Genomic DNA, 14,189 nt, shown 5'->3' with positions numbered 1-14,189 from the left:
AATAAAAAAGAATTTATACAAACGAAATTGATTTTGAAGGAACCAAACTATTCTCCAAAACTGAACACCACAACAAGAGAATAATTATGGAAGCTATCGAAATAAAGAAAAAACCCCACAACATGAATATATGTGATGATACCTCCCACCTACCAGACATCTGGAAACTAGCCCTAATCAACAAACGAGTCCTAGCCACGAAAACTGATTCCGGACCCAGAACAACATAGTATACCACCACCATTCACCCTCACCAGACCCAAACCCAAGCCCAAACCCATCCCACAGACAAAATGCAACCACCATCCAGAAGCCAAACCATGACAACATCACCAGCTGCTGCACTCCCTCCCACACACCCCCACCAATATTTATAGAGAGACAGCAGCTCCGATCACACTTTGCTCACACAAGCATGAAGCTGAAGACCCCAGCCTGAAGATGACAAATGGGACCTTGTCGAAATGTCACCAAGATACTCTCAATCTTACACAGGAAAAGACCCGAATACACCAAGACCTGCATACCTGTACCTGTGAAAATCTACAAACACACACACACACACACACACACACACACACATATTAACTAGCAAAAAATGCATGAACACCAGGAAATTATAAAACTATAAAAAGTTTTAATAGGATAAAATACCAAGCTTTCGCTGGCAGCTGCCAGCATCGTCAGGGTAACTTCCAGTCAATGGGGCAAGCTATTTATAAATGTGGCGCTCTTTGCACCCAGCTCCTAGACCTTGTTACAGGTCCCAGCCAATCCACCTGCGTTTTGATTGTAATTTCCATATTGCTAGCCGTAATTTCGTTGCTTTCCTTGCTTGTATCAATATCACCACCCTTTCTCCCCTCCTCATGTGACCGTAAGCCGAGGGGGCCCCTTAGTTTCATATGATCAAATGGTGATATACTAAATGTATATATATATACATAGCAATTGAAAAATTTATCACTTAGCCTTAATGTCTTTGAACCAAATTTGCTATTTGATTAAATATAGTTAATCTGCCTGTTTAGATCCAATCCATATTAGTTGGACAGTCGTATTTCAGTTGTTTCTGCTTATTCTAGAATGATTCATTCAGCCAAAACTCATTAATGACTTTCCTTACCAGTTCCCAGACCTGACCACAGAATTGGCTTTCTTCATAGTAGCTGGGAATTTTTAAACAGGAGATAGAGTTAGAAAATAACTTTCATATGTGTTAATACCAAAGAGGAATGCAATCCATAATATATGTTATATTCTATTATGTACTATGTGTTGGTTTCACTAGAAAAAAATCTGACATTTCTTTCCAATTGAGGTGGTAGAAATGGGGAGGAAAATGAAGGTTCACGACACTCTATAAAAGTCAGCAAATATGTTTGGCCTAATTTTCAGATTTAGCAGCATAGGCATTTTCCAATGCTCATGACTAGAGATGAAATATGATTCCGTTAAAGATTTTCAGGAACTGAATTTGGGTATTTGTTGCCATAGCAGGTGATTTTTTTTTCTTCCATTCAATCATATCCAATTCTTGGAGACTGCCTGGACAAATTCCTGCAGTTTATTTGGCAGTTTTCTTGGCAAAGTTTTTCAGAAGTAGTTTGCCATTGGTGGAACAAAGTCTGGCTAAACATTCCTCATTTCCAAAGAGGGAAAAATCAGTGGTGGGTGTAACATAGTTTCCATTAGTGTCCACATCTTACAAGAAGGCTGAGGGATTGTGTCTAACTTTTAAATGTGTGTGTGTGTGTGTGTGTGTGTGTGTGTGTGTGTTTTTTCAAAAAAAGCTTGGTGCATCCAAAAATGTTTACATAGTCCTGGCTTTTCCAAAGAGCTAAGGCTCTTTCTAGTCTTCTAGTCTTTCTAGTCTTCAAAAATAACTTTATGCTGCAGAAAGCACAATCATTTACAAGTAAAAGTTGTTGGTTTTTTTTTTTTTTAAAAAAACAGAAATGGGGAGGAAATCATATATTTGAGAAAGATAAGGGTAAATCGGCCCCTGGGTCTGACTGGCCACTTTTGTTTTGAATTTTTAAACAATCAGATGCAGGAGCAGATTTTACACTCTAAATATATATTCTGGCTTCTTATGAGAAAATATTCTTGAGCTAAACTTGACTACAGGTGATTCTGTGAACCCATTTTCTTGACAACCATACAGAGGAGGGTTGCAAATGCCTTATTCAAGGATATTTTTTCAGCTTCCTAGTTGGCCTACTGCTCTGGTATTCACTGGTGATATTTTACTCATATACTAATCAAGTCCCATCTTTGTATAGCTTCAGAGAGGCGGTGCCTTCTCTAGTGCAATCACCTGCTGAGCGAAGAATTATACAGAACAGATCTCCCCGGTCTATTCATCTTTAGCCACCGCAGACTCTATAGCTAGGATGCCACTTTACATCAAAGCACCTATGTTCATTTTTTAGGGAAGGGAAAGGGTTATGTTAGATGGGCAGGAGCCAGCCCTCCTGCCTTTTAGAGAAAGTTACCGAGAGGGTTGTAGCTCCAAAGGCCCTGAAAGAAACAAATTATCTGGATCCTTTGGGGTTCAGGATGAGAAGTAGTATTGGAGGGAAAGTGAATGTGCATTCATTCTAGCCCTTCTGGATCTTTGGTGGCATTCAATACCATCAAAGGTGATAACCGTCTGGACTGCCTGAGATGGTTGAAAATGGGGGCGGGCACTGTTTTGTGGTTGTTGTCCTCCTTCCTCTGTGGCTGGCTCCAGTAGTCATGCAGAAACATCTAGCTCTAGAGACCCCTTGTTATGTGGGGTGTCTCAGGAATCATCTTTCTATCCTTTTCAATAAATAAATAAATGATGGAAAGGTAATAGCTATATCGCAAAGGTGCTCATAATTGTTTTTCACTCATATGTCTAACTCTCTGATATATACAGAAGATTATTCTAGTTATAAGCGGGCTATGTGAATTATCCTTTCTTCCTTAAATTATAGTGTGAGAGTTCCTCAAAATGTGTACAGGACATGATTCTTGGGGAAGACACATTTTTGGATGGAGAAATTCACCTCTGGTCTATAAAGGCATACCTCAAATCTATAAAGACAATACATTGGGAAAAGGAATGTCAAAAGTTGCAATTTTTTGGGGAAAAGCCATTGGGATCACCTCTGTAACTTTCAGAGGGAGAATTTCAGCACCATATATAAATGGCCTGCTGGGCTATATATATATATAGAGAGAGAGAAGGGAAAAAAGTAATGCAAAAATCTCAACATGCATTAAACCAAAGGCACAGTTGACAAACGGTGGTCTATCTTGCTCCAAACAGAGGCTAGCTGGTGCAATTGCCAAACTCTGGTCCTAACTCTGTAGTTATGATTCAGCTTCCTCACTAATTGCAACATGTGAAATTAGAGGCTCTGCTTATTTCATTCTGAGAATGATATTAACAGAAATGGGGATTTTCTTTTCAGTTTGCCAGCACAGCTGATGATTGTATAAACACTTTCTGGCATAGATTTCTCAGTTTACTGAGATCAGAGTTCATCAGGGTAGCCGACTTCCCTGTTTGACGCACTCCTTTGATTAACCTCATGGATCTGCTAATCATGAGGTCACTTGCTGGTCAGAGGTGTGTTTATGGCACGCTTCCCAATGTGCCATATGTTATTACGGCAACTGTAAATGCCACATGTAGCAGACTTTGAGAATGTGTTTGGAAGTCTAGTGATATAATTAGGGAACATTATCCTCAAATGGAATATGCCAGCTGACATTCAAAAGATGATAATAAGGTTTTTCCCCCCTCCATCCACCCCGTCTGTTTCACTTTAGTCTGCTGGCCATCAGTGCAAAATTCAGAATTCCCTTTTGTTGTTTTATTAGTTTACGTTCTCCTTCAAGACAATTAAAGGCATATATTTTACACTAAACACAACTATAATAAAACAGTAATGAAGCAGTGCTTGGATGGGCCCAAATGAAGTGCTGCAAAGAGGCAGCTTACATGGGGAGAAATTTATGGAAGCACCACATGGCAGATGTTGCATTTGCTTTTGGTCCTTCGCCTCTTTTCACAGTATATAAAAATAATCTTTAGCAAGCCAGTGTGAGTGCCACGACTCGAAACGTGGCATTAATAAAAGAAACACTGTGTTTATTTATATATATATTTGCACAGTTCAGGCCTTCAGGAAGTAGCGTAGGAGTTGCAGAGTAGTTTAATCAAGTGAGCACTAAGTACTGTGCCTAGAATGTAGGAAAGTACATAAGATTTCCTCATTTAGGTTTTTATCCTTTTATTGTACAACTCAGTTTGGAAACTACTGTTTTTATGGTTGCAGTTATGCATACAACCATGTTATGAAATTGCTAATTAACTAAAAATTTCTATAAATACTGTGCTAGTTATGGGAGTCATAGCATCTGGCAGCACCTGGATGAATCTTGGCTGATCTGGATAGGATTGTGCTAGGAAATACCAGGACAGCAGAGTAGACTGGGAAGTTGACAAAAACAACATGGAAGATAGATGGTAATGACAAATCACTCCTGTGATATTGCCAAGAAAACCATATAGATGTTGGAGTATTGATCTTACTTCCTGACTATGAACACTACAATGTGGCTTTACTGTACTAAGAGAATGCTTCACTAAGAGAATGTTGATAGTGATCTACCTTTTGCTATTGTCTTCCACCTCTATCCCTCCTCTATTTGCATGCATTGTGGGAGGACATTTTTTGACCTTTGGTCTCGCTGTGATCCTGATTTGAATGAGAACTTTCTCTCTTCCCTGAATGAGACTTCCATGTTGCAAATGAAAGGAAGCACAAGGAAATTTCCCTCTGGATGCAAATAGCAGCTAGAAATCTCTTCAACTGGAACAGCAGCATAGGCATAGCAGAAAAAGATCCTCTTATTATGCCCAGATTAGATGGGGTTCTACTTGCTATTTAATTTGTCTTTTTAAAGTAATGAGTTTTTTTTTTTTTACTTTTGACTCTTTGCACATGAATTTCAGATTGCCAGAATTGCCAGTTTTGATGTATAATGTTAACCTCACAGGAAATACTTGCCAGGATGTGTTTTGAATTACACTATGTGTACCTTAAACTGTGTGGCATTCTAATTTACTGAGATTTCTTTTCAGCCTCCTACTCTGTCTATACTGTGGTATATATGTAATGTATACACACACACTCACACACACACACACACACACACACAGAGAGAGAGAGAGAGAGAGAGAGAGAGAGAGAGAGAGAGAGAGAGAGAGAGAGAGAGTCTAGGTTGACCAGTGGTTGAAAATATTCTAGTAAATCAGGGGGCAAAAGAGCATCGGCTTTCTTGATCTGAGCCCCTGTAGCAGTTATCCAATAGATGCTTGCTTTGTCTCAAACAATGGTGGGGGAGCAGTTACAGTGAGTGAGAATTCAAGTGTGCAACAGGAATGCATAAAATATATATATATAGAAAGGAGCTGAAATGTGAATACTTAGCTAATTTCAGGGAGACCCTTCAGGTAATAAATTCAGGGCATGAATCCTGTTTAGTTTGCGAACTAAATGGGAAAGGAAAGAGATCTTCATTCTATGCTCCCCCACAATATCCTGCTATTAACAAATTCATTCCAGGCAAAACTAAACAAAAAGCAAAAGCCACAACTGTACTTAAACAAAACTTCAGTTGAAGCCATACTGAGTTGCAAGTCTGCACACATGTCCTGGGTGAAATGTAAAGAATAGGTTCCACAATTAGTATAAGACAGAATGCCCCCATTTATTCAGTCAGCATAGACTAAATACTGTAGGACTTGGGTTTGTCTTGTTGGTCATTCTTTATTTAACAGAAGGCTTGGTGCTTTGGTAAAGGCTGCTTCTTGCAGAAGAGAAGAGGAAATTGATGTCCTATTACTGAAGTCTTCTGCATCACTTCCTATATTTTGCAGAATCCTTCAAACCAATGTGGAAGTTATTTAGGGCTGAAGAATGCAGAGTACTTCAAACAAAAGAGGGAATCGAGAAGACTCATTTCTGTGAATAGTTTTTGGTGTAGAATGTTGCTTTCTGGCTAAACATCTTTCATTAAAGGCTGTTATTTTCTTCTGTGAAATTTGCAACTATATGTTTCCTATCTTTCTGTCTCATTATTGTAAGAGCACTTAGTATCAGTTTGCAATACAGACACTAGAGACACAACTACCCAACAGATGCATATTTCAAGGCAAACAATGGCAATTCCATTTCATCTTCTTTGCTTGAACATCATCATCATCATCACCATCAGCAAGCAACTTTTTGGACTCTCCCTATCTGATATAAGGGATCCTCCTGCCTGAGAATAAGGAATTTATGACTGTAGGAATAACCTCCCACCAGAAATTTAGATGATACCATCACTCCTGCGTTTGACAAAAGCCATTTAAAACCATTTAAGCCATTTAAGTCTGAAGATCTCTCAAAATGTAGACAATTCCACCCTAAAGTTTAGCCTGCAACAAGGAGATTTCTGTGGATAGGAGCAAAAAGAAGTAATTTTGCTTCTAGAATATAAACACATTAAAAAGAAGCAGCAAATTCCCAACTAATGTGTGGGTGTGAATAAATTTTTCTTTTCACCTCTAATGGAAGCATTAAAAATAGTTTAATAGGATAATTATTCCTACTTTTTCTCCCTTGAGTAATTGAGTTCAGTGAAGTCAAATGTCTTATGCTGGCTCTGACAGTGGCTATAAGGAAATGATAGAACTGGAACGAGGGTAATATTTCTTAACATAAAAGAAGACATGCAAAGATGCACATGCAAGAGACTGAGGCTCATGCAAGATATGAGCTGAGGTGACCCAGCGGTTAGAATGCAGTATTGCAGGTTAATTCTGCTGACTGATAGGAGTTCGATCTTGACTGGCTCAGGTTGACTCAGCCTTTCATCCTTCTGAGGTCAGTAAAATGTGGACCCAGATTGTTGAAGGGGCAATATCTGACTCTGTAGAGAGGGCTGCAAAGCAATATGAAGCACCATGTAACTCTAAGTGCTATTGCTATATGTAAATGACTATTTCCTTAAAGGCCACACCTTTCCAGGTGAGTTGGGGTAAACTTCTAAGGTTATTTCCTCTTGCAAATCCAAAATTATGGGTGGGTAAGCAAGTTATTCAGAGTGATCTCATGGAAAGTGTTCAACAATCTAAGATACTCAATTTCAGGAACACTCAGTTACCCAGAAAATAGCTTGGGTGATCATTGATCATATAGTTTACCTGTATATCTACACTTGTCTTCAGAAAGCGCCTGATTAACTCCAAACAATCAAACCAAGCAATATCTTCATCACTAACACAAAGGAGAAGTAGAAAAAGACAAAAATAACAACAAAATAGACAACAAATAGGATAAAAAAATATCCTACCAACTGTGGCTAAAATGTGATAGGAAAAATGTACATCCTTCATTCTTAATAAGTCCATCATCCTTTTAGCATTGTTTAGGAATCCAGGAGTTAAAATTAAAAGAAGACAAGCCACAAATTGTAAGTTGCTTGGTGTAGATCTACACAACAATTGCCATTCCATGGGCTTCCCACCCTGGCTGTTACCTTCTTATACTAAGAAGCTGGCTGTGTTCATTTCTACCTGTTGTGACAGCATAAAGCAGTAATAACATTTATAGCATACACATCCCCTTAATCCATTTTTAATTACAGGCAAAATATTACCCAGGTGGATATTTGAGGAGAAAATAATATACCTCTTTGTTGCACACACATATACAATAGAAACAAATTGTCTAAAGAAATTTCTGAAAAATGCAGCAGTTTATACACATATTCAGCTGCAAAGGAGTCAGCACATATCACAAAATCTAAAATATGTCAATTATCTTCCCAACATGTGAATTTCATTAGCTAGTTAAATGGTACCTATTACTGCATCTAGCCAGCTGAGGGATTTCCAGTAGGAAATGTGATACAAGAAAAGCTTACAGATCTTACATTCTTGAAGGCCGTGTGGAATTCATGCTGATTTAGTATGATAACAGTAGGTTCAAACTCACCTCTTTGGCTCTGTATGATTAAATCTTTCCCAAAAAGACAGGACAGGCAGCTGCCATAAAATGCTGGGACTGGAATATGTTCTATGACTCCTAATGGCTTAATTCATACATATAATGAATAAAATGATAAGCCATGGAAATATTCAAAACAACAAACAGCTCTATTGCTTTGTGGATTTGGGTACTAAATATAGTTGCTCCTTAAATGTTATAAACTGCATTTAGTTGCAGGAGACAATGTTCTAACACTAATTGGAAAAAGGACTCTGAAGTTTCCAAAGTTATGTGAAGGCTACATCTACTTATTTATTAATAATACTTATTACTGCTCTATTCCAGTCAAATTCCAATGGACACATGTGCATGTCTACAAGGAACCTCCCACCCCACCCCCTTCTATAGCTCTGTCAAGCTGGGTGATATTGCATTCTTCTGGATGCCAAAAATCTTAGTACTAATGGAAGGTATTCAGTATGTGACCAATGATTTTCATGGTGTGATACAGACTGTACTGAAATGGCAATGTTCCTTGTGGAGTGAACAGCAGCTGGGAAAATCTTCACTGAGATTTATAGGGGTCGATCCCTAACTACAGTGTTGCCCAAACAATAAAATGTCTGCAAGCATTGTGGGTATCCAGGGAACAAAGAATTTTTTTTAAAAGAGCATGCTGTTGCAAAGAAAGCTGTGTTCTTTCGTATATCAGGTGTGACAGTGTTATCACCTCTTCAAGGTAGGCCAGGTCAGGAAACAGAGTTTATGAAACTTTATTTCAGTCTGTAGGGTATTATAATAGAAAGTTGAAAGTCTGTCAGAGTTTCTATCTGCCCTCTCTTATTCCATACTGAATCAAGATAGAATTACTTTAAATTATTTTCTGATGTTCAGAGTTATATACTTAAAATGCCAATAAAGGAGACTTTTTATAGCTCAGGGTTGAAATGAGCTAGGTTGTTTTCTGAGCTAGGTCGGTGCTCTCTGAGCTTGCTTGTTTTCCTGCAGATGTTTGATTACCCAAAGTAGGCAACAAACATCAGTGCAATGATGATGTTGCCTACTTTGGGCAATGAAATGTCTGCAAGAAAACAACCTAGCTCAGAGAGCACCAAGGACCCTTCATACTTAAGAGGGGTGGATATATAAAATTTTCTAAATAAACATATACATAAATGCTCCCTCTTTTCTAAACCATCCTTTATTCCTGGTTAAGCTGTCATTTACACTCTCTTTTATTATCTTTCAACAGTTCTGCTAACAGTTCTTGCATCCCTTTGTCAACTTTCTCTGCATTTCTCTACACTGGGCACACACACACACACACACACACACACAATCATGCACATTTGCTTGGGATGCTTGTTTGTCATTCAGTGAAAACACTGCATTCATAAAACACTTCTAGAAACAAGTTCCACCTTTCATTGTATGTGCCGCAATCGCACACACAAGCATATAAAGGGTAGAGTTTGAACTGGGATATTATGATGGGTGTTTTGTCATTTCCTTATCCATCTGCCATGGATACCTGTACTGGGATTATGGTATTAGGAAAGGTTTAACAACCTCACATGCGAAGGTCCTGATCTTGCTAATATTCTCTTTAGTCATTCCTCTGAATTAATGGAGTGTGTGTGTGTGTGTGTGTGTGTGTGTGTGTGTGTGTGTGAGATTTTACTGATCTTGGAAGGATGGAAGGTGAGTCAACCTTGAACTGCAGTCAGCAAAAGTAGCTTGCAGTACTGCATTCTAACCACTGTGCCACCCCCCTCTCCCTCCCTCCCTCCCTCCCTCCCTCCTTCTCTCCCTCCCCCCCTCTTTTTTTTACAAAATCTATGCAGGGGATTGATGAAAATGATTATTCCAGCATTTTTTTAGCGCATCTAACTATCTGCTATGCCATCATCTGGTTGTCTCCCTTCTGGGGTTTGTAACAAGAGTTTCCCTAGGTCAAGACTGGGAAAATATTAATTAGTTTTTTTATATTGGTTTAACTCATTGCTTTCTTTCCCAGATTCTTCTCCTCTTCCTCCTCCTCCTCCTCCTCCTCCTCCCCCTCCTCCTCCTCCTCCTCCTCCTCCTCCTCCTCCTCCTCCTCCTCCTCCTCCTCCTCCTCCTCCGTATTCTGATTGTTGCCTACATATTGTGTAACTATTTTCTTCCCACCATGGGAATTATTTGATTCAGAGTAATTGAACTCAGCCATTCAGTAAATATATTTGTGTTCATTTTAGTGCACAAAGGCCAGAGGGAACCATCTCAGTCCTAAGAGAATTAGTTTTGTTTACCTATTCTTCTCTATAGTATAGAGTAGTGACATCTTTAATAGATGTCTCCAAGGATGCCAGAGGAAATTCAGCTCAGATATAACATCTGTGGTCCTTTCATGATAGTCTCAAACACCTTGTCCTGAGATTTGCTACAAGCCATGGAAAAACTATCATTTCTCTACATCTCCTGGAAGAATAAAATTGTCCTGTCCTCACTACATTCTACAACTCGTGGTGGTTGGAAACAATGCCAACGTGATTTTATTTTTCCCACTTGGCCATTTTTCCTTCTTGCACTTTCTTTTCTTCCAAAGTGAGTTTGATGAACAAACATTCTTCTTAAACCAGGAAAGGTGACTGGGAAATACATAAATAAACCATTGAGTAATACTTAAGAAGAGGAAGAATTTAAGCTCACCATGGTTTCTGTCAGCTACTACTGGAATAGGACCAAAGTAGATTGTATTTAAGTAGATGCTAGATTTCCACACAAACCTTCTTGCTGCGTGCTTGGAGTTTATGCTAAGAAATGAGGATTTGAAAAGGCAGAAATTTAAAGGACAATGTCTGTGATTACAGTCCCAGTGAAACAAAGATAAAAGAATGGAGAGCTAATTGTCTCTTAATGGAGTGTATGCTCCTGTCTCATCCTTTTGATTTGGTAAATGCAATGGGACCAGATGTGGGAGTCCTTAATTCCTTTTTTGTAATGATGAATCCATATGTCTCCAGGCGGTCAAGCGATCTCATCAACATCTCAGCAGGACAACTTTGAAAGGGGAGGGGGGGGAATGGAAGGACTGTTTCACAAGACTAAATTCAAACTGCCTGTAAAATGAAAACAAAGATTGCCTTTGACATGAGGGAAGGCAGGCAAATGGGAACGATTCTGCCTTGATGGAGTAGGTATAGCCTTTCCCCCTTAATGAAAATTGGGCACAATGAAGAAGTATGACAGAAATTCAGGCAGTCATTAAAAGACTGATTCTCCTATTTATTTGTTGAATACCTCAAGATAAATTCTGTAAAAAGAGCCTTCTTAATTTCCCATGCTTGTTCAGAGTGAACCATTTCAGCTGTTTGACCAGTGTTTGTTTCTCATGTAACAAGTGGCCACACCCAAAGGTAGAACCTAACAAGGTAAAAGGGAGATTTCTGCAACAATGGCAAAAGAAAACAATTCCTCTGTCGTTGCAGTATTAGCTCAGGAATTTGCAATAGATATGATGCTTGTTGGACAGATGCAAGGAAGATAGTTGAAAGATAAATGGAGTTCCCATTTACCAATGTGGAATGCACACATCTTTAGTCTGATTGGTCATAGGCTGTCCTTATGCTAGTGTAACATAATAATGGATGGGGAAAAGATGAATACATAGAGTGATTTATAGCAGTGTATAAATCAATAAATGGTGACAATAGGCTACTTTGCAAAACTTAATAGGAGTCAGGGCAGAATGACTTCAAAGGTAATTTCTGCTGGGTTAGAAACCAGTAAGAGATTCCTGCATTCCTGGTCTTCTGTAATATGATTTCTCTCCTCCCTCCTTCTTCACTGTTCCCTCTACCTCAATTACCCTTGGAACTATTGTTCCCTGAAAGCACACATTAAAATCTTTAACTTTGTTAGTTGGAGCATCAGTACAAGCTATCAGAAACAGGAACAAAATATCAATATGAATTTATAGCAAATAATTTGAATTTATTTAAAGTCAAATAATATTTAAAGTCAAATAATGCTATACACAGAAGAACTATACAAGAATGAGCTTAACATCCTAGATAGCCACAATGAGATGGTCATTGACCTCGAACCAGACATCCTAGAATGTGAAGTGAAATGGGCCTTAGAAAATCTGAGCAACAACAAAGCTAGTGGAGGTGACAGTATTCCAGCTGAGCTATTCAAAATCTTAAAAGATGATGCAGTAAAAGTGCTACACTCAATTTGCCAGCAAATTTGGAAAACTCAACAGTGGCCACAGGATTGGAAAAGGTCAGTTTACATTCCAATTCCAAAGAAAGGCAATGCCAAAGAATGTTCAAACTATCGCACCATTGCACTCATTTCACATGCTAGTAAAGTTATGCTTAAAATCCTACAAGCTAGACTCCAGCAGTATGTGGATCGAGAACTACCAGAAGTACAGGCAGGATTTCGAAGAGGCAGAGGAACTAGAGATCAAATTGCCAACATACGCTGGATCATGGAGAAAGCTAGGGAGTTCCAGAAAAACATCTACTTCTGCTTCATTGACTATGCAAAAGCCTTTGATTGTGTGGATCACAACAAATTGCGGGTCAAGAAGCAACAGTCAAAACCGAACACAGAACCACTGATTGGTTCAAAATTGGAAAAGGAGTTCGGCAAGGCTGTATACTGTTGCCCTGCCTATTTAACTTATATGCAGAGCACATCATGAGAAAGGCAGGGCTAGATGAATCAAAAGTTGGAATTAAGATTGCCGGGAGAAATATCAACAACCTAAGATATGCAGATGATACCACTCTAATGGCAGAAAGTGAAGAGGAACTAAAGAGCCTCTTGATGCGGGTGAAGAAGGAGAGTGCAAAAGTTGGCTTGAAACTCAACATTAAGAAAACCAAAATCATGGCATCCGGCCCTCTCAATTCCTGGCAAATAGATGGGGAAGAAATGGAGGTAGTGACAGATTTTATTTTTCTGGACTCAAAGATCACCTCAGATGGGGACTGCAGCCGAGAAATTAAAAGACGCTCGCTCCTGGGGAGGAAAGCCATGGCAAATTCTAAAAAGCAGAGACATCACCCTGCCAACAAAAGTGCGTATAGTCCAGGTCATGGTTTTCCCAGTTGCAATGTATGGCTGTGAAAGTTGGACCATAAGAAAGGCTGAGCACCAAAGAATTGAGGCCTTTGAACTATGGTGCTGGAGAAGACTCCTGCGAATCCCTTGGACTGCAAGGCATTCAAACCGGTCAGTCCTAGAAGAGATCAACCCCGACTGCTCTTTAGAAGGCAGATCCTGAAGTTGAAACTCAAGTATTTTGGCCACCTAATGAGAAGGAAGGATTCACTGGAGAAGAGCCTAATGCTGGGAAAGATTGAGGGCAATAGAAGAAGGGGATGACAGAGAATGGGATGGCTGGATGGAGTCACTGAAGCAGTAGGTGTGAATTTAAATGGACTCTAGAAGATGGCAGAGGACAGGAAGACCTAGAGGAACGTTGTCCATGGGGTCGCGATGGGTCGGACACGACTTCGCAATTAACAACAACAATGCTATACTAGCAGTACATTTTTTTCCCCAGTCCTAAGAATTTTCCAGAACAAGTATTTTTTTAAAGAAAAAAGAATAGGCCAAAATGTATTCCCACTGATTGGACTGTCCTTATCATTTGCAGGAAATGTTCCATGTGATATGGATGTGACTAGGGCTGGTAATCTACTCCATCTTCTATTTTACTAAAAAGCTTTAAGTGACCAAAGCCATGATGTACAATATAAGATAATATTTATGGACTCATAAATATTGACTACAGAGTATGGAAGACTACAATTTAGTTCTAAATGGTAAAGACAGTAAATTAATGATTTAAATGAAGAAAAAGAAAAATGGTTATGTGATGTGTCTGTGAAATTAAAAGAAAGAAAGATGAAGGAAGTAATAAATTGAATGAAGGTGTTATGCTCTTGTGGGATGGAGTTGAATACATGCTGGCAAATGAATGTATAATTTGAACTATGAATGAAAGGGCTAAAATGTATATTAGAAATATGATGACTGTGGACACACATGAAAGTAGAAATTCATAGGCTAGTGACAGTTGCATGCTATGCTCCAGTGAATAGTGCTAATGAAAGAACCAGGGGGGAATCTGGGGAAATATTGTACAACATTTTGAATAATATGACC

This window comes from Crotalus tigris, unplaced genomic scaffold, assembly GCF_016545835.1.
Source record: "Crotalus tigris isolate CLP2741 ecotype Arizona unplaced genomic scaffold, ASM1654583v1 scf7180000017662.1067850, whole genome shotgun sequence".
Taxonomy (NCBI): Eukaryota; Metazoa; Chordata; class Lepidosauria; order Squamata; family Viperidae; genus Crotalus; species Crotalus tigris.
This window is presented reverse-complemented; position numbering follows the sequence as displayed.